We start from the raw sequence: 5,756 nt of genomic DNA, 5'->3' as shown, positions 1-5,756 counted from the left end.
CTTAAATGTAACTAGATTGATTTAAATGTGCAGAACGATGACCTCTACATAATAGCCAGAATATAACTGCTTTAATTTCCTTTGAAGGCTATAAGCTCTTCATAGACATTCGTATTACATTGAAAACGGCAAAGTCCTTGGCCCAAGAGCCTCAGCAGTTTGGACATCTGAAGCCGGTTGAGTGATTGGCTTCCTAGGGATCATTATGACATGGAAGCTGAAAGGGCACTCAGTGTCCATTTCTATCAAGCAGGACACTCAGCTTCCTGCGCCCAGAAAAATCAAAAGCATCTCTTTTCCCAGTGAATTGTGGGGAAACAAACTGGTTATATATCCATGAAATCATCCACTGTGACTTAAAGGTTTGAGATTAGATTTCACAATCAACACCCCCTTGCCAGTTAATCCATATTTCTTTCTGACTGGTAGTAGTAAGATAAAACTGACCTATCTTTTGTGGTGTGACATATCATTACAGGCCTATGTGAAAGTATGAGTTTAAATGAACTAGAAAAGGAGAATCCTTCCAAAAGTGAGTGCTGCCTTATTATTTGGAGAAAATAAAACTTAACAAGTTTAGACCTATCATGAGGAAAACTAAATAGTCCACCTCCCTTTTTGGCATCAGAATAAGGTGAGGGTAGATCACTACTCTACTTGCGGGGGGCAGAACTAAGGATCTGAGTCCTTCTTGCTGGAGTCCATTTTAAAAGACATACAGACAAATAAGTGTAGCTTCTCTGGGGATAAAAAAAAATTCATTTGATTTTGTTTTACCTAAAGCACCTTTTTCTGAAGATGATTTTCAGACTTTTTATGAATTTTGCTGCCAGTTATAGCCAGTGGAGTATTTTAAGTGGAATGCAGGACTCCCCTAGTCCTTATCTATTTACAGCACTGTGGTAATATACAGTCAGGCTACTGTTCTAATGAGTATTCTTTTGGGTTTGCATGTACACAGGTTGGAGTCGTAGTATGTCCATGTTAGGCTGTTCTTGCATTGCTATAAAGAAATACCTAAGGCTGGGTAATTTCTGAAGAAAAGAGGTTTAATTGACACATGGTTCTTCAGGCTTTACAGGAAGCATGATATTGGCATCTGCTGAGCTTCTAGGGAGGCCTTAGGAAACTTACAATCATGGCAGAAGGCAAAGGGGGAGCAGTCTCATCACATGGTGAAAGCAGAAGCAAGCAAGCGGGGGCAGATGTCACACACTTTTAAACAACTAGATCTGGCAAGAACTCACTCACTATCTCACATGGTGAAAGCAGAAGCAAGCAAGCAGGGGCGGATGTCACACACTTTTAAACAACTAGATCTGGCAAGAACTCACTATCTCAAGGACAGCACCAAGAAGATGGTGCTAAACCATTCATGAGTAATCCATCCTCACGATCCAGTCACCTCCCTCCAGACCCCACCTCCAATAATGGGGATTACAGGTCAACGTGAGATTTGGGTGGGGACGGATATACAAACTATATTAACGTCCTCTTCTATTCTTCTTTCTGATAAGGTGGGCTTTTCTTAATACCATTTATTGTTATGTGACCCTTCCTTCTCAGCTTTGTAATAATGAGATCACCTGGTTATGAAGTTTTCTGAGAAGTACCCTAAAGGAATGCTGATCTCCCCCACCAAGATTACTGGGCTCCCCATTGACCACATAATGCCAAGGGAGGCCTAGGAAAGTGTACTTGCTGGCTGAGCCTTGACCCCACCAAATCCTTTTCAGGGGATTGATAGGAGAACAAGACACCTATTTCACCCACTTACTCGCTGGGAGATCTGCAGGACAGGCATTTCCATACACTAAGAGGTCTGTGGCAGGGTAGGATTTTCTTTTCCCCATGCCTGATTTAACTACAGGACAGTAGCAGTTCCATTTTCCATTAGGCAATAGATACAGAGCTTGTGCATATTATTCAAACTCTATGCCTGTTTTCTCATTTCTAAAATATGAATAGTAATAGCACATACTTCATAGTCATAAATACAAGTGGTCAATAAATGAGAGGTAATTTTTTATAAGGCAATATGGAAACAGAAACTTTGTCAGAAGAGTGAGGCATTGAAGTTATTCTCTGAGCAGGATTGTCTATTTACCAAAGAAATGTTGTTTGCTTACTGATCTGAAGTGCACCCCACAGAAGAGTCTGAAGGACTCAAAACCTTTTTCACTTACACCCAGGGAAGACCTGAAGTCACTTCAGGATGGAGCCATCAGTGACTCCTCCAGGTGCCCTAAAAAGAGCACAGAGGGAGGAAGAAAAAAAAAAAAAGGGTTGTGAGGGTTCATCTGGGAAGGAGAAAAGACGCCATATTGGAAAAGGCTTCCAGTTGCCTGAGGTAGGCGCTCTGTGAGGACTAACAGGTGACTCTGTAGGAACACAGGAATGCTTGGCACCATCCTCTGCAGTCAGATTGTCTGTCCAACAGTAACATTTTGCTTCATTTTCTGGTAATAAACTTTTCCTGCACACTTGTCCAGACATGTACTCAGCTGAGATGTTTTTCTAGAGGCTTCTAGGAAGGGTGGGTGCCCTCTAGTCAGGATGTCCACAAGCGCTTGTTAAACACCAGTTTTTCTAGGCACTGGAGGGAAGAAATGGGAGAAAAGGCAGAGAGTGAGGACAGAAGGGGGAAAAGAAAGTTCCTGTCAAGCTGTTTCTGGAGAGATAAGACTTACATCATGAAATGAAACTACAGTTAAGACAACAAGTTACTGAGTTGTACATACACGTGTTTTGAGAAAGGAGAACTCTGTGGGGATATAGGAAGTCAAGGAATCTGAAGGGGGAATAATGCGTAAATACTGATTTGAGTGCCTGCTCTAATATTTTAGCCCTCGCAACAATTCAAAAGTTAGATATCATTTTCCTCATTTTACTTAGGAAATTGCAGCACAGTGACACTGAAAACCATGCCCACCCTCACGTGGCTAATGATAAGAAGCTGAATCTAAGCTGGTACCCAGGTTTGTCTGTATCCAGTGCCCTTGCTTATTCCACTGTCTTGGCCGTGAGATGAGGTCTGAAAGATGGTTATGAATTGGATAGTGGTGATAATAAAGTGGGTGGATTCCAGGTTATAGTTCAGGAGAAGGAAGTATAGTTTGAAGAGGTGGTTTATGACGGTAAACCTTCATTTCCTTTACTTTGGAGATTACTGTGCAAAAAAAACATACAGTGGCCTTCTTCCCTTGGAAATTATCCTGATGATCTGATGCTACAGGATTTTACCTCAGCAGCTTTGTGGAGACAATCCAACCCAGTGCTGGAAAGTTCCAACAGCCTCTCTATAATTTTATGAGCAGATGGCACCATTTGGACCATATTTCAGAACTTGCAGATTTTGCCCAGAATTTTTTATCTTTCATTTTCTATGTATAATTCATATGAGCCTTGACAGCTTGCCTTGCTGAAATACTTTCCTTTTACACTCTCGCGCTCTCAGTTGGCCTCTACCTGGCTGAGCCACTGGCCATTTTACACAAATAAATAGTAATTTTTATAATAGTAATTCATGCCTAATATTTATGAAAGTAATTCAAACTATAATTTTTGTAGGAATTTGCAAAGTCTGTCTTGAATATTTGTGTTTCTTGTTCAGATGCTACCTCAATAAGATAGTCAGAAAGGAAAGGAGACCTAGCAATGCCTGGTTGCACTGCTAGGCACTTATATACACATTATCTCATTTTATTGCCGTCACTAATGTTTGTGAGACTCTCACATCCAGAATCTGAGTGATAGGATGAATCATACTCTATAGTTTGTAGCACATGATCAACAGCACAACCTGCATAGGTCCTTTTAAATTTAATTGTGCGCATTTTTTTGTCATCTTCACCTGCCATACTCAATACCACTTGCCATCTCTTCTCTCATCATGCACATTCAAGCTCACATATTTAACGCATGTCATTCCATCGTCCATACCTTTATTCACAAGTTTGTGTAACGATGAACAACATAAACTATTATTTTCTGTTTTATATAAATGGCATTGTGCTAAGCATTTTATTTTGCTTTTTACTTTTTATACTCAATATTACACTTGTGAACTACTCTCATTGATATATGTAGATCTAGTTCCTTCTTTTTGATTGAAACACTGTATTTGATCATGTACATATACCACATTATGTTCATCTGTTCCCTGTTGATGAACTTTTGTGTTGGTTCTAAATCTCTGCTCTGACAGGTATTAGTAACAATGTTTCTTTGTGAAATATTTTCCAAGATAATTGCCCAAGCATGGGATTTCCTGAGTTATAAGAGAAATGCATACTTAATTTAACTAAAAACCACCAGATGGTTCTCCAAAAGCTTGTACTCTCAGCAGTGCATGAAGCTTTCTGCTTCCCCATTTTTTATCAATGTTTGACAGCATATTACTTATTGCCTATTGTTGAAAGAAAAATGAAATGTCATTTTAATTGCATTTTAAATGACTGCTAATGAAGCTAAGCCTCTTTTCATGAATTTATTAGCTATAAGGGTTTCCACGGGTTTCCACTTTCTGTGAACTGCTTACTTACATCTACTGTTCCTTTTTCTATTAGGTTGTTGATCTTTTGTTGCAGATTAGCAGGAATTTCTATGCATTCTAGATGTGTATCCATTAACAGTATGCAATATTATATTATTGGTATACTTTGTAGACATTTTATTTCAATCAGCCACTTTGTATTCACTAGATAACTTCTTATATGTCACCTGTTGTTGAACAAATGTTTCTCATTTAAATACAGTAAAAAGCCAATAAAATTTCCCCTTTATGGTTTTTAGATTTTTGTCTAAAATAATACTACTCCTTCCACTTCCAGAAGGCCAGCATGAAGAGCTCTAAGGACCCCACTCTCCAGGAAACAGCTGTAATTAATGAAAATTATATGAAAACAACCATTTCACATCTCTGAAAATTGATCTAAGGGCATATGCAAATGAAGAAAGTTTTATTCAAGAAAATTTACCAGATATCAGTAAGAACGCCAAGAGTCTGGCCCTTGAGCCACCACCACTCCTGTCCTCATTCATCCATATTTCAGTGCAATGCCTGAAGCTCCAATCTGGGTGGATGGCCAAGAAAACAAGGTCCCTCAACTCTCAGCCTCCAGTTAAGTAATACGTTATCTTACCAAGAAGGGCAGACCAATAGCATTTCTCGTCCCCTCCAGCTCCAAGTTGCTGAGGCTAAATTCTAGAGAATTGTGGCCAAAATACAGTGGCTCCTTTCCTCCACTCTTCTCATACTTTTTTTAGAGGCACAGACTTGGCCCTAGATGTGGCAGGCTGAAAGTAATCAGATCGTGACTACTCTTGCCTCAGCTTATTCACGGAACAGAGTTTCCACGTTGGAAGAGGCAAGCCAGAAGAGCAGAGGCTATCACCTCTATCCAAAGCTCTGCTTCTTAAGCAGGAATGTCACTCCAAGAGAAGTTTGACACTGTTTGCTTCTCCTGCTCCAGAATAGGGGCTCCAAAATTTTGTTCAGGGGCAGAGGTGCGCCCTTTCAATTTTTTTCTTTTTTCAGGAGAATAGAAAGTTCCAAACTTCTTCCTAAAGAAATGGGCTTTATTTGAAACACAGTATAGGGAAGTTCAAGCCTGAGGTCACTCTCAAAAACAATGAAGATTTTGACAGTAAGCAATTAAGAGGAGGCTGGTAGCTCATTTGAGTAACGAGGTAAACTATAGGTTGGCTAGAGACTGCTAAGAAGAGCCCTCCAGGGGTCAGAACAAATCTCAAAG

This window comes from Piliocolobus tephrosceles, chromosome 5, assembly GCF_002776525.5.
Source record: "Piliocolobus tephrosceles isolate RC106 chromosome 5, ASM277652v3, whole genome shotgun sequence".
In the NCBI taxonomy this organism is placed as follows: Eukaryota; Metazoa; Chordata; class Mammalia; order Primates; family Cercopithecidae; genus Piliocolobus; species Piliocolobus tephrosceles.
Note: the sequence above shows the minus strand (reverse complement) of the source record.